This window comes from Arachis hypogaea, chromosome 4 (genome assembly GCF_003086295.3).
Source record: "Arachis hypogaea cultivar Tifrunner chromosome 4, arahy.Tifrunner.gnm2.J5K5, whole genome shotgun sequence".
NCBI lineage: Eukaryota > Viridiplantae > Streptophyta > Magnoliopsida > Fabales > Fabaceae > Arachis > Arachis hypogaea.
The window spans coordinates 74,744,774-74,768,260 of record NC_092039.1 but is presented as its reverse complement, the minus strand read 5'-3'; the positions used below and the strand labels follow the sequence as shown (position 1 = coordinate 74,768,260).

The 23,487-nt window shown below is 38.4% G+C and overlaps 1 non-coding gene across 1 annotated transcript; it reads right to left on the bottom strand.

Annotated features, from left to right (window-relative positions):
• Positions 1–8,994: 8,994 nt before the first annotated feature.
• LOC112798826 (small nucleolar RNA R71) lies at positions 8,995–9,102 on the bottom strand. The gene has a single exon (XR_003200423.1). It is a non-coding gene; the product is annotated as a small nucleolar RNA R71 (small nucleolar RNA).
• Positions 9,103–23,487: the final 14,385 nt, after the last annotated feature.

The following is a 23,487-nucleotide window of genomic DNA, read 5'->3' as shown; positions in this document are numbered from 1 at the left end:
ACTGAAAATGTTTTTGAAAACCACTGCACTACTTTTTCATTTTGATTATGAAACGCTATGCGTCCGGCAGGGACAGCGGTTGGATCCCGCCTGTTGAGGTAGCGGCGGCGGCGTAAGGATGGTGGTTTGTCTCGCTTGCGTTGAGATGTGAGGTCCGAAGCAAGAGTATCCCACTCGCATCCCTTCGGATCAATAGAGCGTGCAGGCGCAAAATCCTGGATAGTGATCCGAGCACTATATCTCGGGGTTCCCATATGACGATTACAAAGGGCGACATCTCCATGGAGATATGTCGGGTTGGCAGTTGAACCGACAATGTGATATCACAACCAATAGGGCGAGCATTCATCATGTGCATTTTCTATCTGTTCGCATGCTTTGCTGACTTGAAATTGCTTGCCTATTTGTATAACATGTCTAAGTGCTACTTGAATTAATTTCCTATTATACTTCTACTTGTGATTTACTTGCATTGTATATAATTGTGTTTTCTACTGGGATTGAGGAGGCTCGGAAGGCGGTGGCGATGGGATCGCATGGAAGATAGGTTGGTAAAGGCTGTGGGACAGCGGTGTTTGGTTAAAATAGAAATCCCCTAAGATATAGTACCCTGTTTAGTTATGCTAAGGTTATATATAATTATGTTTATTTGTTCTAGAAAGCTTTAAGTTTGAATTCTTGTGATGGATATAGAGCTTAGGATTGTCTTTGGCGTCCCGGGGTCTTATATCCTACATCACTGGGCACTGTTACCATACTGAGAACCTCCAGTTCTCATACCATATTTCAATTGTTGTTTTCAGATGCGGGTCGCAACCCACGACGGTGAGTTATTTTATTAGTGACAGGAGTAGTGGATCCGAATACCTTTTTGGAGTCTTTTAATTAATTATGTATATATCTCTCACTTTTGTATTTTGTTTGGCCAAGAGGCTTGTATTTGAGACAACAAAACTTGTATAAGCTGTTTTTACTGTCTAGTTTCATGTATGGTCTATATATGGCTAGACAACTCAAACTCCACGAGCCGTGGCTAGTTTGTTATAATATTATATACTTATCTTTTGTTATATTACCTTTGTTTCTTGCGCTTTATGTTAGTAGCTTCGATAGTATGTTTTGTGCTGTTCAAATCCTGTTTTTGAGCTATATTCTTCATCAGGCTTCTAGATTATATAAATTCTTTCTATGTATTATATGTATGAGCTTAAAACTATCGTAACCTTTGATTAACCTGTGCTTTACGACGCGAGGTAAAATTTAGGTTAATTAGGGTGTTACACATATTATATTTTCTAGAAATTTGTTAGCTGCTGTTGTTCCTGGAGAGGATGCAACAGATTTTATGATATTTGGTTTAGGAGATATAATATGATATTCTTATTTACCGAGATGCATTACTAAACATCTTTATTTTAGTATCACAAGAATGATTCTCTATGAATAAAAAATCGTTAAACAATAAAACAATTATGCATCATTTTTTGTTTTGTTTGTTTTTTTAAGAGAAACTCATAAATGATTTTGATTAATTATTTAGTTTTGTATCAAATAGATACTTTCTAATCGAGATATCAGAATGTGCGGTTTCAAGAGAAAAATGAGATAGAATTCTCAATTCTCTTAAAAAGATAGTGTTGTTTTAAAATTCATTCTCAAGGCTGCAACAACTATTAAAATTTTTACGTTGAAAGTACCTATTATTACTTTTTCACTTACTAAATTAGTACAATAAAAAAATTAATTTATTACATATAATTATATCTTAACAGTTACACTTTTATCTTTCATATAAATATCTATTACCTTTTTTATCTATATCTATTACCCTTTTTATCTAATTCTATTTTCTTAGTAATGACAATATCAGAGGATGGTAGAGAATATGACTAACATATGATGATCTTTAGTTCTACAATTTCATAATGAATATAGTTTAAATAGAAGAGCTTTTTTTTTTACTTTATTTTTAAGTGTTAGTTATATAATTTGATTATATTAAGTCTGTGCTTCATCTCTAATGAAAATAATATAGTTGATGAAATCATCTAAAAAAATTATAACCTCATTCATTATATGAATCTTTACATATAAAACTTTGAGTCATATAGATTTATTTTTTAAACAAATGATATTTACACGTGAGCAATTAGATATGTATAAGATGCAAATTATTTTCTCTTCTGTACGCATGCATAATAAACTTCTAAGTTATGGGCTAATGCTATAAATATAACTATTTTAGTTGTTTGTTTAAAATTAATGATTTTAGCATGTAAAATATAAAATTGAAACATATTATTTTAATAATTAAATATTTTATCTCATGATTAACTAACATTTTTAAGTATAATGCGTATTTGTCACTCAAATTTTGAACACTAAAGAGTATATAACTGTCTTTATTAATTTCATACATAACTCATATTTTTTAATAAATCAAACTAAATAATAAAGAGGCAGATAAATATCAACATATCATGGGTATACAAATTTATGGAGTATGATATGTAAGGGATTTCATTTTAAAAAATGAACCTAACCTTTTATTACATGGCCAAAATTAAAACTTATATCAAGAACAACAATAATTCACAATGAAGTTGTTATAGATATTTTTTATACAATTACATCCATATTTGTTTGTTATGTCATATTTTTAATATTTTCTTTTTTACACTAAATTAATCTTGATACTACAATTTTAAAGTCTTTAAATAAATAAGTACAATTCTTCGATTCAAATAACATAATTTGTTTTATTGAATTTTAATTGTGTTCGGACATTTTTTTTTCTTAAATAAATGGTGAATATTCAAATTACACTCAAATGGTATATTTAAATAAACTAGAACAACAAAATTTTCATAAAGATTTAATAGATTCAGGACAAATAAATTTGTATTATTTGGCTATCATAATTAATAATATATTTTATATTATATACTATAATTTATACTTGATCATATATTCTTTTTTAAATTGCAATCAATCATTAGTTATTATTTGAATCTACTATTAAATGCCTCATATATAATGAATAAAAAAATGAAAATGTTATATAAAAACACATAAAAATAAAATTTTAAACCATAAAATTTTTTTAAGCAACATGCGGTCCACTTATAATTTTTTATGATTTTAAAGAATTAACGCATCGCATTACTATACCTAAAGGTCACACATGATATTAAAACTATTCTGGAGTTTACTCAGAAGGATACTAAACCTTAGAAAAAGACAAGTGATAAAGATAAAATTCGTAAGAAGTTGAAAAGATTGTTGGGATCATAAGCAATCAAGGATATACAAGGAATGAAGAGTGCCAGAAAGAAAATCACTTTGGCAACCTCAAAAATAACACCTGAATCAAAGAAGTCTGATAGGAACGATAAAAGAAAAGGTAGTGTAGTAGTTTGAACAAAATCAAGCTGAGTTAAAGAAGTATAAGGTTTACAAACGAAGAATGTCTAAAACCTTAAACAAAGCTTACAAGACCTAAGAGTAGGATTAAAAATACATTCGAATCCATTGCTCATGAAGAGTGAAATACTTTTCAAAAACTAATTCATGTTTTCAAAGAAAATGTTCGCAACAAACACTTTGTAAAAGAATAACAACAGCATAATTGTGGCATTACATTAATACAATTTCATGTTGAAATAGATTATGTAGAGTTCTAAAATAAAATGAATACCAGTTTAGCTAAGAACAAAAATATTTACTCAAACATTCAGAAAGATAGTCATGTACACAACTTAACCAAAAGCAGGCATAAAACTCAAAAGAAAATCAAGTTACCTCACGTCAAAACAATTTCTAAGTTAAAGACAAAATAGGCGAGGTTTGAAAAAGGAAAGTTGGTGCACGAAATTGTTATCACCAGGCATGGCTCCAAGAACTTGGTGCATAATACCATGATTCACACGTCTCTTCACAACCTTGCACAGCTGACCAGCAAGTGCACTGGGTCATCCAAGTAATACCTTACGTGAATAAGGGTCGATCCCACGGAGATTGTCGGCTTGAAGCAAGCTATGGTCATCTTCTAAATCTCAGTCAGGCAGATTCAGATGGTTATAGAGTTTTGATAATTAAAAGATAAATAAACACAAAATAAAGATAGAGATACTTATGTAATTCATTGGTGAGAATTTCAATTAAGTGTATGGAGATGCGTTATTCCTTCTGAATATCTGCTTTCCTATACTGTCTTCATTCAATCATTCATACTCATTTTCATGGCAAGCTGTATGTTGGGGATCACCGTTGTCAATGGCTACCTCCCGTCCTCTGAGTGAAAATGGTCCTCTACAGTTTCTGTACGGCTAATCAACTGTTAGATTTCTCGTCTCAGATGAAAAATACCAGGCACAGCTACCTCATGGCTAATCAGCTGTTGGTTCTTGATCGTGTTGGAATAAGATCCAATGATCCTTTTGCGTCTGTCACTACGCCCCCACAGTCACGAATTTGAAGCTCGTCACAGTCATCCCTTCCCAGATCCGACTCAGAATACCACAGACAAGGTTTAGACTTTTCGGATCTCAGGAATGCTACCAAGTGTTTCTAGCCTATACCATGAAGGTTCTAATCTCAGATTCAGATGCCCCACTGTCAGAGGGGAGTCGATGTGAATCATTGATTAGAAACCCAAGAGATACACACTCTAGCTTGAATGGTGATGAGTGTCACCGACCATCACATTCATCATGTTGAAGTGCGAGTGAACATCTTAGAATAAGAATAAGCTTGAATTGAATAGAAGAACAATAGTACTTTGCATTAATGCTCGAGGAATAGCAGAGCTCCACACCTTAATCTATGGTGTGGAGAAACTCTACTGTTGAAAATACATAAGTGATGAAGGTCCAGGTATGGCCAAATGGCCAGCCTCCCAAAGTGATCAAAAGATCAAAAGATGATCAAAAGGTCCAAAGATGTTCCAAAAGATATATCTGAGTACAATAGTAAAAGTTCTATTTATACTAAACTAGTTACTAGGGTTACAGAAATAAGTAAATGATGCAGAAATCCACTTCTGGGCCCACTTGGTGTGTGCTTGGGCTGAGCATTGAAGCTTTCATGTGTAGAGACTTTTTTTGGAGTTAAATACTAGTTTTTATGCCATTTTGGGCGTTGATGAGCGGATAATTTGTACGCTTTTTGGCATTGTTTTTAGTATGTTTTTAGTATGATCTAGTTAGTTTTTAGTATATTCTTATTAGTTTTTAGTTAAAATTCACTTTTCTGGACTTTACTATGAGTTTGTGTGTTTTCCTGTGATTTCAGGTATTTTCTGGCTGAAATTGAGGGACCTGAGCAAAAATCTGATTCAGAGACTAAAAAGGACTGCAGATGCTGTTGGATTCTGACCTCCCTGCACTCGAAGCGGATTTTCTTGAGCTACAGAAGCCTAATTGGCGCGCTCTTAACGGCGTTGGAAAGTAGACATCCTGGGCTTTCCAGCAATATATGATAGTCCATACTTTGCCCAAGATTTGATGGCCCAAACCGGCGTTCAAAGTCACCCTCAGAATTTCCAGCGTTAAACGCCGGAACTGGCACAAGAATGGGAGTTAAACGCCCAAACTGGCATAAAAGCTGGCGTTTAACTCCAAGAAGAGTCTCTACAGGAAAATGCTTCAATGATCAGCCCAAGCACACACCAAGAGGGCCCGGAAGTGGATTTTTATGTCATTTACTCATCTCTGTACACCCTAGGCTACTAGTTCTCTATAAGTAGGACCTTTTACTATTGTATTTTCATCTTTGGATCATTTTAAGAGCTTTTGATCATGTTTTTATGATTGAACCCTCTTTGGGAGGCTGGCCATTCGGCCATGCCTAGACCTTGTTCTTATGTATTTTCAACGGTGGAGTTTCTACACACCATAGATTAAGGTGTGGAGCTCTGCTGTACCTCGAGTATTAATGCAATTACTATTGTTCTTCTATTCAATTCCGCTTGTTCTTGTTCCAAGATATCACTTGTTCTTCAACTTAATGAATGTGATGATCCGTGACACTCATCATCATTCTCACCTATGAACGTGTGCCTGACAACCACCTCCGTTCTACCTTAGATTGGGTGAATATCTCTTGGATTCCTGATACACGATGCATGGTTGATCGCCTGACAACCGAGTGCTCGCCTGACAACCGAGCCAGCCATTCCGTGAGATCAGAGTCTTCGTGGTATAGGCTAGAACTGATGGCGGCATTCAAGAGAATCCAGAAGGTCTAACCTTGTCTGTGGTATTCTGAGTAGGATTCAATGATTGAATGACTGTGACGAGCTTCAAACTCCTGAAGGCGGGGCGTTAGTGACAGACGCAAAAGAATCACTGGATTCTATTCCGGCCTGATTGAGAACCGACAGATGGATAGCCGTGCCGTGACAGGGTGCGTTGAACATTTCCACTGAGAGGATGGGAGGTAGCCACTGACAACGGTGAAACCCTTGCATAAGCTTGCCATGGAAAGGAGTAAGAAGGATTGGATGAAGATAGTAGGAAAGCAGAGAGACGGAAGGGACAAGCATCTTCATACGCTTATCTGAAATTCCTACCAATGAATTACATAAGTATCTCTATCTTTATCTTTATGTTTTCGTATATCATCATTCATATCCATTTGAGTCTGCCTGACTAAGATTTACAAGGTGACCATAGCTTGCTTCATACCAACAATCTCTGTGGGATCGACCCTTACTCGCGTAAGGTTTATTACTTGGACGACCCAGTACACTTGCTGGTTAGCTGTGCGAAGTTGTAGTGATCACAATTTCGCATACCAAGTTTTTGGCGCCGTTGCCGGGGATTGTTCGAGTATGGACAACTGACAGTTCATCTTGTTGCTTAGATTAGGTATTTTTTTTTCAGAGTTCTTAAGAATGAATTCTAGAGTTTCAAGATGATCTGTTGAAGTCTGGCTGGCTGTGAAGCCATGTCTAATTTTATTGGACCGAGGTTTCAACTTATCATCACAAGAGCTTGTTGATTTCTATCAATCTTGCTGTTGGAGCAGTGATCTGCTAAGGGTTGGCTGGCCATTGGCCATGTCTAGTGTTTTGGACCGAAGCTTTCTTTGAAAGCTTGGCTGGCTGTGAAGCCATGTCTAATTCCTGGACCGGAGTCTTAGACTAAACATTGCATGATTCCTGGAATTCTCATTAAGAATTTTGATACCTTTATTTTCTTTTTCCACTTAATTTTCGAAAAAGCACAAAAAAAATTTATAAAATCATAAAAACCAAAAATATTTTTCCTGTTGAGACTCTATTCTCATTTTAAGTTTGGTGTCAATTGCATGTTTCTGTTTTTCTTGCATCCATTCATGTGTCTTAGTGATCTTCAAGATTTTCTTGATGATTTCATTACTCTGATCTTTAATTCTTCTTGACTTGAGTGTTTATGTGTCTCATATGCATTCTCATTAGTGTCAGTAGTATACAAACTGCTAAGTTTGGTGTCTTGCATGCATTATTATTTGACTTTAGTTGCATTTTGATTATTCCTCACTATTAAAAATCCAAAAATATTTTTAACTTGTGTCTTTTTAAGTCAATAATACAGAGAATTGAAGATTCAGAACATACAGCAGAAGAATTATACAGAAAAAGCTGGGCGTTCAAAACGCCCAGTGAAGAAGGACAGACTGGCGTTTAAACGCCAGCCAGGTGCCTGGTTGGGCGTTTAACGCCCAAAAGGGTAGAGTTTTGGGCGTTAAACGCCAGAATGTGCACCATTCTGGGCGTTTAACGCCAGGATGGCACAAGAGGGAAGATTTTGTTTTCAATGCAAATTTTTTTTCAAGTTTTCAAAATCTTTTCAAAATCAAATCTTTTTCAAATCATATCTTTTCAATCAAATCTTTTTCAAATTCAATTTCTTTCTATTTTCAAAGATACTTGCTATCAATTAATGATTTGATTCAACATTTCAAGTATGTTGCCTTTTCTGTTGAGAAAGGTTTAATGTTGAATCATATCTTTTCTTGATAGCCAAGTCATTAATTTTCAAAATCAATTTTTTTTAAAATGTTTTTCAAATCATATCTTCTCAATCACATCTTTTTAAAACCAATCATATCTTCTTAACCACATCTTTTTCAAAATAACCTTCAATCAAATCTTTTTGATTTCTAATTTCAAATTCTTTTTCAAAAATCACTTGATTTCTTTCCCACTTTTATTTTCGAAAATCAATTAGTGTTTTTCAAAATGTTTTCAAAATCTTTTACTTGATTTTCGAAAATTACTTCCCCTCTTCTCACATCCTTCTATTTATGGACTAACACTATTCCTTAATGCAAAATTCGAACTCCATCTTCTTTGATAAGTTCGAATTTTCTACTTCTGCCTTCTATTTTTCTTTTCTCTGACACCTCAAGGAATCTCTATACTGTGACATAGAGGATTCCACATTTTCTTGTTCTCTTCTCTTTCTTATGAGCAGGAGCAAGGACAAAAGCATTCTTGTTGAGGCTGATCCTGAACCTGAAAGGACCTTGAAGCGAAAGCTAAGAGAAGCCAAGGCACAACTCTCTGTAGAGGACCTAACAGAAATCTTCAAAGAAGAAGAACCCATGGCAGCCGAAAACAACAACAATGCCAACAATGCAAGGAAGGTGCTGGGTGACTTTACTGCACCTACTCCCGACTTCTATGGGAGAAGCATCTCTATCCCTGCCATTGGAGCAAACAACTTTGAGCTTAAGCCTCAATTAGTTTCTCTAATGCAACAGAATTACAAGTTCCATGGACTTCCATTGGAAGATCCTCATCAGTTTTTAGCTGAGTTCTTGCAAATCTGTGACATTGTCAAGACTAATGGGGTTGACCCTGAGGTCTACAGACTTATGCTATTCCCTTTTGCTATAAGAGACAGAGCTAGAATATGGTTGGACTCACAACCTAAAGAAAGCCTGAACTCTTGGGAAAAGCTAGTCAATGCCTTCTTGGCAAGGTTCTTTCCACCTCAAAAATTGAGTAAGCTTAGAGTGGAAGTCCAAACCTTCAGACAGAAGGAAGGAGAATCCCTCTATGAAGCTTGGGAAAGATACAAACAATTAATCAGAAAGTGTCCCACTGATATGCTTTCTGAATGGAGCATCATTGGAATTTTCTATGATAGTCTCTCTGAACTATCCAAGATGTCTTTGGATAGCTCTGCTGGAGGATCTCTTCATCTGAAGAAGACGCCTATAGAAGCTCAAGAGCTGATTGAAATGGTTGCAAATAACCAATTCATGTACACTTCTGAAAGGAATTCTGTGAACAATGGGACCAATCAGAAGAAAGGAGTTCTTGAGATTGACACTCTGAATGCCATACTGGCTCAGAATAAAATGTTGACTCAACAAGTCAATATGATTTCTCAAAGTCTGTCTGGAATGCAAAATGCACCAAGCAGTACTAAGGAAGCTTCATCTGAAGAAGAAGCTTATGATCCTGAGAACCCTTCAATAGAAGAGGTGAATTACATGGGAGAACCCTATGGAAACACCTATAATCCCTCATGGAGAAATCATCCAAATCTCTCATGGAAGGATCAACAGAGACCTCAACAAGGTTTCAACAACAATAATGGTGGAAGAAGCAGGTTTAGCAATAGCAAGCCTTTTCCATCATCTTCTCAGCAACAGACAGAGAGTTCTAAGCAGAATACCTCTGACTTAGCAACCATGGTCTCTGATCTAATCAAAACCACTCAAAGTTTCATGACTGAAACAAGGTCCTCCATTAGAAATTTGGAGGCACAAGTGGGTCAGCTGAGCAAGAAAATTTCTGAACTCCCTCCTAGTACTCTTCCAAGCAATACAGAAGAAAATCCAAAAGGAGAGTGCAAAGCCATCAACATGGCCGAATTTGGAGAGGAGGAAGAGGCAGTGAACGCCACTGAGGAAGACCTCAATGGACATCCACTAGCCTCCAATGAGTTCCCCAATGAGGAACCATGGGAATCTGAGGCTCAAAATGAGACCATAGAGGTTCCATTGGACTTACTTCTGCCATTCATGAGCTCTGATGAGTATTCTTCCTCTGAAGAGGATGAGTATGTCACTGAAGAGCAAGTTGCTAAATACCTTGGAGCAATCATGAAGCTAAATGACAAGTTATTTGGGAATGAGACTTGGGAAGATGAACCCCCTTTGCTCACCAAGGAACTGGATGACTTGTCTAGGCAGAAACTGCCTCAAAAGAGATAGGATCCTGGGAAGTTTTCAATACCTTGTACCATAGGCACCATGACCTTCAAGAAGGCCTTGTGTGACTTAGGGTCAAGTGTAAACCTCATGCCTCTCTCTGTAATGGAGAAGTTAGGGATCTTTGAGGTGCAAGCTGCAAAAATCTCACTAGGGATGGCAGACAATTCAAGAAAACAAGCCTATGGACTTGTAAAGGATGTTCTGGTAAAAGTTGAAGACCATTACATCCCTACTGATTTCATAGTCCTAGAGACTGGGAAGTGCATGGATGAATCCATCATCCTTGGCAGACCCTTCCTAGCCACAGCAAGGGCTGTGATTGATGTTGATAGAGGAGAGTTGATCATTCAAGTGAATGAAGAATCCTTTGTGTTTAAGGCTCAAGGATATCCCTCTGTCATCATGGAGAGGAAGCATGAAGAGCTTCTCTCAAAACAGAGCCACACAGAGCCCCCACAGTCAAACTCTAAGTTTGGTATTGGGAGGCCACAACCAACTTCTAAGTTTGGTGTTGAACCCCCACATTCAAACTCTAAGTTTGGTGTTGGGAGGTTCCAACATTGCTCTGAGTATTTCTGAGGCTCCATGAGAGCCCCCTGTCAAGCTACTGACATTAAAGAAGCGCTTGTTGGGAGGCAACCCAATGTTATATTTTATCTATTTTCCTTTGTTATTTTATGTTCTTTTGTAGGTTGATGATCATGAGAAGTCACAAAATCAATTGAAAAAGCAAAAACAGAATGAAAAACAGAAAGAAAAATAGCACACCCTGGAGGAGAGCGTGCTGGCGTTTAAACGCCAGTAAGGCTAGCTGTTGGGCGTTTAACGCCCAGTCTGGCACCATTCTGGGCGTTTAACGCCAGAAAGGGGCACCAGACTGGCGTTAAACGCCAGAAAAGGGCAAGCATTCGGCGTTAAACGCCAGAAATGGGCACCAGCCCGGCGTTTAACGCCAGAATTGGCTCAAAACGCATTTTTGCTTGCCACTTGGTGCAGGGATGACTTTTCCTTGACACCTCAGGATCTGTGGACCCCACAGGATCCCCACCTACCCCACCACTCTCTCTCTTCTTCCCCAAAAACCCTTCACCTATCAAATCCCATCTTTCTCTTCACCACTCACATCCATCCTTCATAAAACCCCACCTACCTCACCCTTCAAATTCAAACCACTTTCCCTCCCAAACCCACCCATACATGACCAAACCATGAACCCCCCCACTCCTATATAAACCCATCTTCACTCCTTCATTTTCACACAACCAAACCACCACTTCTCCCCCTTTTTGGCCAAACACAAAGCCATTCCCTTCTTCCTCATTTCTTCTTCTTCTACTCTCTTCTTTCTTCTTTTGCTCGAGGACGAGCAAACATTTAAGTTTGGTGTGGTAAAAGCATTGCTTTTTTTTTCCATAACCATTTATGGCATCCAAGGCCGGAGAAACCTCTAGAAAGAGGAAAGGGAAGGCAAAAGCTTCCACCTCCGAGTCTTGGGAGATGGAAAGATTCATCTCAAGGGTGCATCAAGACCACTTCTATGAAGTTGTGGCCTTGAAGAAGGTGATCCCCGAGGTCCCTTTTTCACTCAAAAAGAGTGAATATCCGGAGATCCGACATGAGATCCGAAGAAGAGGTTGGGAAGTTCTTACCAACCCCATTCAACAAGTCAGAATCTTAATGGTTCAAGAGTTCTATGCCAATGCATGGATTACCAAGAACCATGACCAAAGTGTGAACCCGGATCCAAAGAATTGGCTTACTATGGTTCGGGGGAAATACTTGGATTTTAGTCCGGAAAATGTAAGGGTGGCATTCAACTTGCCCATGATGCAAGGAGATGAACATCCTTACACTAGAAGGGTCAACTTTGATCAAAGGTTGGACCAAGTCCTCACAGTTATATGTGAAGAGGGCGCCCAATGGAAGAGAGATTCAAGAGGGAAGCCGGTTCAACTGAGAAGGCATGACCTCAAACCCGTGGCTAGAGGATGGTTGGAGTTTATCCAACGCTCAATCATTCCCACTAGCAACCGGTCCGAAGTTACTATAGACCGTGCTATCATGATTCATAGCATCATGATTAGAGAAGAAATAGAAGTTCATGAGGTGATATCCCAAGAACTTTATAAGGTGGCGGACAAGTCCTCTACCTTGGCAAGGTTAGCCTTTCCTCATCTCATTTGTCACCTCTGTTATTCAGTTGGAGTTGACATAGAGGGAGACATCCCCATTGATGAGGACAAGCCCATCACTAAGAAGAGGATGGAGCAAACAAGAGACCCCTCTCATCATCAAATCCCTGAGATGCCTCAAGGGATGCACTTTCCTCCACAAAACTATTGGGAGCAACTAAACACCTCCCTAGGAGAATTGAGTTCCAACATGGGACAACTAAGGGTGGAGCACCAAGAACACTCTGTCCTCCTCCATGAGATTAGAGAAGATCAAAGAATCATAAGAGAGGAGCAACAAAGACAAGGAAGAGACATTGAGGAGCTCAAGCACTCCATAAGATCTTCAAGAGGAAGAACAAGCCGCCATCACTAAGGTGGACCCGTTCTTTAATTTTCTTGTTCTTTATTTTCCTGTTTTTCGAATTTTAGTGCTTATGTTTGTCTATGTTTGTGTCTTGTGATCATTAGTGTCTTAGTGTCTATGCCTTAAAGTTATGAATGTCCTATGAATCCATCACCTCTCTTAAATAAAAAAAAAATGTTCTTAATTGAAAAAGAGTAGAATTGCATGAATTTTGAATTTTATAACAGTTTAATTATCTTGATGTGGTGGCAATACTTTTGTTCTCTGAATGTATGCTTAAACAGTGCATATGTCTTTTGAATTTGTGGTTCATGAATGTTGGCTCTTGAAAGAATGATGAAAAAGGAGACATGTTACTGAGGATCTAAAAAATCATAAAAATGATTCTTGAAGCAAGAAAAAGCAGTGAATGCAAAAAAAAAGGAAAAAAATTCGAAAAAAAAGGAGAGAAAGAGAAAAAGAAAGAGAAAGAAAGAAATAAAGTTGTGATCCAAGGCAAAAAGAGTGTGCTTAAGAACCCTGGACACCTCTAATTGGGGACTCTAGCAAAGCTGAGTCGCAATCTGAAAAGGTTCACCCAATTATGTGTCTGTGGCATGTATGTATCCGGTGGTAATACTGGAAGACAGAGTGCTTTGGGCCACGGCCAAGACTCAATAAGTAGCTGTGTTCAAGAATAATCATACTTAACTAGGAGAATCAATGACACTATCTGGATTCTGAGTTCCTAAAGAAGCCAATCATTCTGAATTTCAAAGGATAGAGTGAGATGCCAAAACTGTTCAGAGGCAAAAAGCTAAAAGCCCCGCTCATCTAATTAATATTGATCTTCATAGATGTTTTTGGAATTCATTACATATTCTCTTCTTTTTATCTTGTTTGATTTTCTGTTGCTTGAGGACAAGCAACAATTTAAGTTTGGTGTTGTGATGAGCGGATAATTTGTACGCTTTTTGGCATTGTTTTTAGTATGTTTTTAGTATGATCTACTTAGTTTTTAGTATATTCTTATTAGTTTTTAGTTAAAATTCACTTTTCTGGACTTTACTATGAGTTTGTGTGTTTTTTGTGATTTCAGGTATTTTCTGGCTGAAATTGAGGGACCTGAGCAAAAATCTGATTCAGAGACTAAAAAGGACTGCAGATGCTGTTGGATTCTGACCTCCCTGCACTCGAAGCGGATTTTCTGGAGCTACAGAAGCCCAATTGGCGCGCTCTCAACGGCGTTGGAAAGTAGACATCCTGGGATTTCCAGAAATATATGATAGTCTATACTTTGCCCAAGATTTGATGGCCCAAACCGGCGTTCAAAGTCACCCTCAGAATTTCCAGCGTTAAACGCCGGAACTGGCACAAGAATGGGAGTTAAACGCCCAAACTGGCATAAAAGCTGGCGTTTAACTCCAAGAAGAGTCTCTACACGAAAATGCTTCAATGCTCAGCCCAAGCACACACCAAGAGGGCCCGGAAGTGGATTTTTATGTCATTTACTCATCTCTGTACACCCTAGGCTACTAGTTCTCTATAAGTAGGACCTTTTACTATTGTATTTTCATCTTTGGATCATTTTAAGAGCTTTTGATCATGTTTTTATGATTGAACCCTCTTTGGGAGGCTGGCCATTCGGCCATGCCTAGACCTTGTTCTTATGTATTTTCAACGGTGGAGTTTCTACACACCATAGATTAAGGTGTGGAGCTCTGCTGTACCTCGAGTATTAATGCAATTACTATTGTTCTTCTATTCAATTCCGCTTGTTCTTGTTCCAAGATATCACTTGTTCTTCAACTTGATGAATGTGATGATCCGTGACACTCATCATCATTCTCACCTATGAACGTGTGCCTGACAACCACCTCCGTTCTACCTTAGATTGGGTGAATATCTCTTGGATTCCTGATACACGATGCATGGTTGATCGCCTGACAACCGAGTGCTCGCCTGACAACCGAGCCAGCCATTCCGTGAGATCAGAGTCTTCGTGGTATAGGCTAGAACTGATGGCGGCATTCAAGAGAATCCGGAAGGTCTAACCTTGTCTGTGGTATTCTGAGTAGGATTCAATGATTGAATGACTGTGACGAGCTTCAAACTCCTGAAGGCGGGGCGTTAGTGACAGACGCAAAAGAATCACTAGATTCTATTCCGGCCTGATTGAGAACCGACAGATGGATAGCCGTGCCGTGACAGGGTGCGTTGAACATTTCCACTGAGAGGATGGGAGGTAGCCACTGACAACGGTGAAACCCTTGCATAAGCTTGCCATGGAAAGGAGTAAGAAGGATTGGATGAAGACAGTAGGAAAGCAGAGAGACGGAAGGGACAAGCATCTTCATACGCTTATCTGAAATTCCTACCAATGAATTACATAAGTATCTCTATCTTTATCTTTATGTTTTCGTATATCATCATTCATATCCATTTGAGTCTGCCTGACTAAGATTTACAAGGTGACCATAGCTTGCTTCATACCAACAATCTCTGTGGGATCGACCCTTACTCGCGTAAGGTTTATTACTTGGACGACTCAGTACACTTGTTGGTTAGCTGTGCGAAGTTGTAGTGATCAAAATTTCGCATACCAGGCGTTTAACTGCAGCTTCTATCCTGTTTCTGGCGTTTGAACGCCAGAATAGGGCAGAAAGTTAGCGTTTGAATGCCATTTTGCGTCGTCAAAACTCGAGCAAAGTATGGACTATTATATATTGCTGGAAATCTCAGGATGTCTACTTTTCAACACAATTGAGATCGCACCATTTGGGTTTCTGTAGCTCTAAAAAATTCATTTCGAGTGCAGGGAGGTCAGAATCCAACAGCATCAGCAGCCCTTTTTCAGCCTCTGAATTAGATTTTTGCTCAGATCCCTCAATTTCAGCCAGAAAATATCTAAAATCATAGAAAAACACACAAACTCATAGTAAAGTCCAGAAATTTGAATTTTGCTTAAAAACTAATAAAAATATACTAAAAAGTAGCTAGATCCTACTAAAAATACCTAAAAACAATGCCAAAAAGCATATAAATTATCCGCTCATCACAACACCAAACTTAAATTGTTGCTTGTTCCCAAGCAACTGAAAACAAGATAGGATAAAAAGAAGAAAATATACAATGAATCTCACAATATCAATGAAACTTAGTCCTAATTAGATGAGCGGGGCTAGTAGCTTTTTGCTTCTAAATAGTTTTGGCATCTCACTTTATCCTTTGAAATTTAGAATGATTGGCATCTATAGGAACTCAGATTTTTTGATAGTGTTATTGATTGTCCAAGTTCAGTATGTTGATTCTTGAACATAGCTACTTTATGAGTATTGGCCATGGCCCTAAGCACTTTGTTTTCCAGTATTACCACCGGATACATAAATACCACAAACACATAACTGGTGAACCTTTTCAGATTGTGACTTAGCTTTGCTAGAGTCCCCAGTTAGAGGTGTCAAAAGTTCTTAAGCACACTCTTTTTGCTTTGGATCACGACTTTAACCACTCAGACTCAAGCTTTTCACTTGGACCTTCATGCCACAAGCACATGGTTAGGGACAGCTTGATTTAGCCGCTTAGGCCAGGATTTTATTCCTTTAGGCACTCCTATCCATTAATGCTCAAACCCTTGGATCCTCTTTACCCTTGCCTTTTGGTTTAAAGGGCTATTGGCTTTTTCTGCTTGTTTTTTTCTTTCTTTCTCTCTTTTTTTTTCGTCATCATTTTTTTCGCTACTTTTTTTTTCTTTTTCACTGCTTTTTCTTGCTTCAAGAATCAATTTCATAATTTTTCATATTATCAATAACATTTCTCTTTGTTCATCATTCTTTCAAGAGCCAACAATTTTAACATTCATAAACTTCACTATAAAAAATATGCACTTTTCAAGCATTCATTCAGAAAACAAAAAGTATTGCCACAACATCAAAATAATTAAACTAATTTCAAGATAAAATTTAGAAACCAAGTACTTCTTGTTCTTTTGTAATTAGGCACATTTTTCATTTAAGAGAGGTGAAGGATTCATGGAATTATTCATGGCTTTAAGGCAAAGACACTAGACACTAATGATCATGTAGTAAAGACACAAAACATAGTAAAAACATAAAGCACAAAGCCAAAAATAGAAAGACAAATAGACAAGGAGTTTAAGGAACGGGTCCACCTTAGTGAGGGTGGCGTATTCTTCCTCTTGAAGAATCAATGGTGCTCTTGAGCTCCTCTATGTCTCTTCCTTGCCTTTGTTGCTCCTCCTTCATGGCTCTTTGATCTTCTCTAATTTCATGGAGAATGATGGAGTGCTCTTGGTGTTCCACCCTTATTTGGTCCATGTTGTAACTCAAGCCTTCCAAAGAGGTGTTAAGTTGCTCCCAATAGTTGTGTGCAGGAAAGTGCATCCCTTGAGGCATCTCAGGGATTTCATGAGGAATTTCTTCATGATCTTGTTGAGGTCCATGAGTGTGCTCTCTTATTTGCTCTATCCTCTTTTTAGTGATGGGCTTGTCCTCTTCAATGAGGATGTCTCCTTCAATGACAATCCCAGCCGAATTGCATAGGTGACAAATGAGATGAGGAAAGGCTAACCTTGCCAAAATAGAGGACTTGTTAGCCACCTTGTAGAGTTCTAGAGGCATGATCTCATGAACTTCAACTTCCTCCCCAATCATGATACTATGGATCATGATGGCCCGATCCACAGTTACTTCGGATCGGTTGCTAGTAGGAATGATGGAGCGTTGGGTGAACTCCAACCATCCTCTAGCCACAGGCATAAGGTCTGTTCTTCTCAATTGAACCGGTTTGCCTCTTGAGTCTCTTTTCCATGGAGCTCCTTCCACACATATGTCCATGAGGACTTGGTCCAACCTTTGATCAAAGTTGACCCTTCTAGTGTAGGGGCGTGCATTTTCTTACATCATTGGCAAGTTGAACACCAACCTTATATTTTCCAGACTAAAATCTAAGTATTTTCCCCGAACCATTGTAAGCCAATTCTTTGGATTTGGTTTCATACTTTGATCATGGTTCTTAGTGATCCATGTGTTTGCATAGAACTCTTGAACCATTAAGATTTTGACTTGTTGAATGGAGTTGGTGAGAACTTCCCAACCTCTTCTTTGGATCTCATGTCGGATCTCCAGATACTCATTCCTTTTGAGCATGAAAGGGACCTCAGGGATCACCTTCTTCTTGGACACAACTTCATAGAAGTGGTCTTGATTGACCTTTGAGATGAATCTCTCCATCTTCCATAACTCAGAGGTGGAAGCTTTTGCCTTTCCTTTCCTCTTTCTAGAGGTTTCTCCGGCCTTATGTATCATAAATGGTTATGGAAAAAAAGCAATGCTTTTACCACACCAAACTTAAAAGGTTTGCTCGTCCTCGAGCAAAAGAAGAAAGAAAGAAGTAGAAGGAGAAGAATTGGAGGAGAGGGAGATGAGAGATAGGTTCGGCCAAGGGGGTATAAGGTGATTGTGAAATGTGAAAATGAAGGAGTGAAGAAGGGTATTTATAGGGAAAGAGAGGGAGAGTGGCCAAATGGAATTGGGTGGGTTTGGGAAGAAAAAGTGTTTAAAATTGAAAAGTGAGGTAAGTGGAGATTTTGGGGAAGAGGGGCAGAGGTGATTGGTGAAGAGAATATAGGGAAGAGGATAGGATTTGATGGGTGAGTGGTATTTTGGGTAGAGTGTTATAGAGATGTGTGAAGGGGAGAAAGAGAGAGAGGTGGGGTAGGTGGAGATCCTGTGGGGTCCACAGATCCTGAGCGGTCAAGGACTTCTCATCCCTGCTCCATTTAGGCGTGCAAAAACGCCCTTAGAGTGCAATTCTGGCGTTTAACGCTAGACTGCAACCTGTTTTATACCTTTCCTGGTGTTTAACGCCAAGCTGTTTATCACCAGGCATGGCTCCAAGAACTTGGTGCACAATACGATGATTCACATGTCTCTTCACAACTTTGCACAACTGACCAGCAAGTGCACTGGGTCGTCCAAGTAATACCTTACGTGAGTAAGGGTCGATCCCACGGAGATTGTCAGCTTGAAGCAAGCTATGGTCATCTTGTAAATCTCAGTCAGGCAGATTCAGATGGTTATAGAGTTTTGATAATTAAAAGATAAATAAACACAAAATAAAGATAGAGATACTTATGTAATTCATTGGTGGGAATTTCAGATAAGTATATGGAGATGCGTTATTCTTTCTGAATCTCAGCTTTCCTACTATTTTCATTCAATCATTCATACTCCTTTCCATGGCAAGCTGTATGTTGGGGATCACCGTTGTCAATGGCTACCTCCCGTCCTCTCAGTGAAAATGGTCCTCTACGGTTTCCGTACGGCTAATCAACTGTCGGATTTCCCATCTTGGATGAAAAATACCAGGCACAGCTACTGCATGGCTAATCAGCTGTTGGTTCTCGATCGCATCGGAATAAGATCCAATTATACTTTTGTGTCTATCACTACACCCCACAGTCGCGAGTTTGAAACTCGTCACAGTCATCCCTTCCCAGATCCTACTCAGAATACCACAGACAAGGTTTAGACTTTCCAGATCTCAAGAATGCTGCCAAGTGTTTCTAGCCTATACCACGAAGGTTCTAATCTCATATTCAGATGCCCCATTGTCAGAGGGGGTCAATATGAATCATTGATTAGAAACCCAAGAGATACACAATCTAGCTTTTGCAGGTAGAACGAAAGTGGTTGTCAGGCACGCGTTCATAAATTGAGAATGGTGATGAGTGTCACGGATCATCACATTCATCATGTTGAAGTGCGAGTGAACATCTTAGAATAAGAATAAGCTTGAATTGAATAGAAGAACAATAGTACTTTGCATTAATACTCGAGGAATAGCAAAGCTCCACACCTTAATCTATGGTGTGTAGAAACTCCACCGTTGAAAATATATAAGTGATGAAGGTCCAGGCATGGCCGAATGGCCAGCCTCCCAAAGTGATCAAAAGATCAAAAGATGATCAGAAGGTCCAAAGATGTTCCAAAAGAGATATCTGAGTACAATAGTAAAAAGTTCTATTTATACTAAACTGGTTACTAGGGTTACAGAAATAAGTAAATGATGCAAAAATCCACTTCCGGACCCACTTGGTGTGTGCTTGGGTTGAGGATTGAAGCTTTCATGTGTAGAGACTTTTCTTGAAATTAAACACCAGTTTTTATGCCAGTTTGGGCGTTTAACTGTAGCTTCTATCCTGTTTCTGGCGTTTGAACGCCAGAATAGGGCAGGAAGTTGGCGTTTGAATGCCAGTTTGCATCATCAAAACTCGAGCAAAGTATAAACTATTGTATATTTCTGGAAAGCCCAAGATGTCTACTTTCCAATGCAATTGAGAGCGCACTATTTAGGTTTCTGTAGCTCCAAAAATTTCATTTTGAGTGCAGGGAGGTCAGAATCCAACAGCATCAGCAGCCCTTTTTCAGCCTCTGAATCAGATTTTTGCTCAGGTCCCTCAATTTCAGCCAAAAAATACCTAAAATCACATAAAAACACGCAAACTCATAGTAAAGTCTAAAAATGTGAATTTTGCTTAAAAATTAATAAAAATATACTAAAAAGTAGCTAGATCTTACTAAAAACTACCTAAAAATAATGCCAAAAAGCGTATAAATTATCCACTCATTAAAAGTCAATTGGGTTAAGGCCAAAACAATTTTCCAAAAATTTTGAAAGACATTGAGGTACTCAATCAAATAAAGGTATACAGTGAAATCGGGGCAAGGTTGTAAGAAAATCAAATGTTTGATAAAAAATTCTCAAGGTTTATATTCAAACAAGCATGTATAAAAGTTATAGCGAGAAAAAATAAGTGGTGCGTTACAAATAGACAGGATTCTGCTAAATAAGGAAGCTTTTCAAAACTTCATTTAAAATAGTGCATGCCAACTTCAAAACAACTTTGTCAAATTTAAAGAATATCTATGGATGCAATTAAGCGAGAAAAAATGATTTAAAATTTCTTAAGAGGGGAATCTAAAACTTGTTTTAAAAGTTCACATCAAAACTTCAAGAATATACTTGATATCACCATCACCTAGGAACATTCAAGAATATTAAGATGTACTTAAAAAGAAATTAGGCCATACCAGAAAGGATCTTAAATCAAGGGAGTTCAAACAAGATCCACGAGGCATGAGACATCAAACAAGCTTTCAATTGATTCAAAAGAATACAAAAATTGTAAGGAAAGACAACTCAATCAATAGTGAATTCTCAAGAAAGAACCTTTGACTAAAGAAAGACAAATAAGAGGACAAACGGTGCACTAGATTGAAATAAATTCAAGGTCGCATTAGATTTATGCTTGATCCAAGGTCGCATAGTGCCTTCTCAAATGTAATGGTCCCTATGGTATAGGAAATTAGAAAGCTTCCGGGATTTGGCAATTTCTGAAGTAGCTTCTTCTGCACCAGTGCACTACACTCGTTGGTCAGCACCATAGTTTCATCTTCCCTTAAGGCCTTCTTCTAAAAGAATACGCTTTTAAAATAGGTCATATAGGGCTTCTTCTTTAACACCTCAGCAAAAGGAATATTAATTTGCAAATTTTTAAAGGTTTCCAAGAATTGAGTGAGTTGCTCATCCTTGGTCTCCTCTTGTGTGTTCTAAACGTGTTGTACTTCAGGCTCCTTCACCATTACTGGGGCGTGTAGTGTACCTCCAGTCTCCTCTTGAGCCTCTTTTTCCTTCAAATCCTCAACATCATGCTCCTCTTTAGGTTTGGCCTCCTTTTCCCAAGTCAGGGCCTTGCACTCTTTCCTTGGATTTATCTCTGTGTTCCTTGGAAGAGTTTTGGAAGGTCTCTCAGGTACCCTCTTGCTCAACTGACCCACTTGTACTTCTAAGTTCCAAATTGAAGATCTAGTCTCTTGGATAAAGCTGTGTGTGGTCTTGGAAAGTTTAGAGACTATTATGGCTAAGTCAGAGAAGCTTTGCCTTTGAGAGGCCTCTTACTACTGCTGAGAGGGTTGGAACTGCCTGTTGTTGAACCTAGTTTGATTGGTTCTACCCTGATTATTGTTGAAGCACTGTTAGGGCTTCTGTTACTGCTCCCTCCACCCAAAGTTAGGGTGATTCATCCATCCCTAATTAAAGGTATTTGAATAGGGATGTTGGAATTTCTAGAGGAAGTTTCCATGTAATTAACGTCCTCCATAGTGCACTGAGCAATGTCACAGGCATCCCCTTGAGTGTAGCTTCCATTCGGGCCATAGGATGCATCTTAGTGTTGACAGTTGAAACCTGCATCCCTATCAAGTGCTTAGAAATTATGCTAATCTGCTGAGACATGATCTTGTTCTGAGCCAAGATGGTGTGCAGTGTGTCCACTGATGAGCGGATATTTTATACGCTTTTTGGGGGTAATTTCATGTAGTTTTTAGTATGTTTTAGTTAGTTTTTAGTATATTTTTATTTGTTTTTAGGAAAAATTCATATTTCTAGACTTTCCTATGAGTTTGTGTGTTTTTCTGTGATTTCAAGTATTTTCTGGCTGAAATTGAGGGAGCTGAGCAAAAATCTGATTCAGGCTGAAAAAGGACTGCTGATGTTATTGGATTTTGACCTCCCTGCACTCGAAATGGATTTTTTGGAGCTACAGAAGCTTAATTGGTGCGCTCTTAATTGGGTTGGAAAGTAGACATCCAGGGCTTTCCAGCAATATATAATAGTCCATACTTTTCTCGAAGATAAACAATGTAAACTGTCGTTTAACGCCAATTCCATGTTGCATTTTGGCATTAAACGCCAGAAACAAGTTACCAATTGGAGTTAAACGCCCAAAACAGTTTACAACCTGACGTTTAACTCCAGAAACAGCACAGGCACGTGAGAAGCTCAAGTCTCAGCCCCAGCACACACCAAGTGGGCCCCAGAAGTGGATTTCTGCACTATCTATCTTAGTTTACTCATTTTCTGTAAACCTAGGTTACTAGTTTAGTATTTAAACAACTTTTAGAGACTTATTTTGTACATAATGACATTTTAGATCAGAACTTTGTACTCTTTGACGGCATGAGTCGCTAAACTCCATTGTTGGGGGTGAGGAGCTTTGCTGTGTCTCGATGAATTAATGCAATTACTTCTGTTTTCCATTCAAACATGCTTGTTTCTATCTAAGATACTGATTCGTACTTAACCGTGATGAATGTGATGATCCGTGACACTCATCACCATTCTCAACCCATGAACGTGTGCCTGACAACCACCTCCGTTCTACATTAGATTGAATGAGTATCTCTTAGATTCCTTAATCAGAGTCTTCGTGGTATAAGCTAGAATCCATTGGCATCATCCTTGAGAATCCGGAAAGTCTAAACCTTATCTGTGGTATTCCGAGTAGGATTCAGGGATTGGATGACTGTGACGAGCTTCAAACTCACAAGGGTTGGGCATAGTGACAGACGCAAAAGGATCAATAGATCCTATTCCAGCTTGAGTGAGAACCGACAGATGATTAGCCGTGCGGTGACAGCGCACCTGGACCATTTTCACTGAGAGGACGGATGGTAGCCATTGACAACGGTGATCCACCAACACACAGCTTGCCATAGGAGGAACCTTGCGTGCATGAAAAAGAAGACAGGGGGAAAGTAGAGATTCAGAAGACAAAGCATCTCCAAAACTCCAACATATTCTCCATTACTGCATAATAAGTATTATTTAATCCATGCTCTCTTGTTCATTTGCAAGTCAATGGATAACTATAATTGGTATCCTGACTAAGAATAA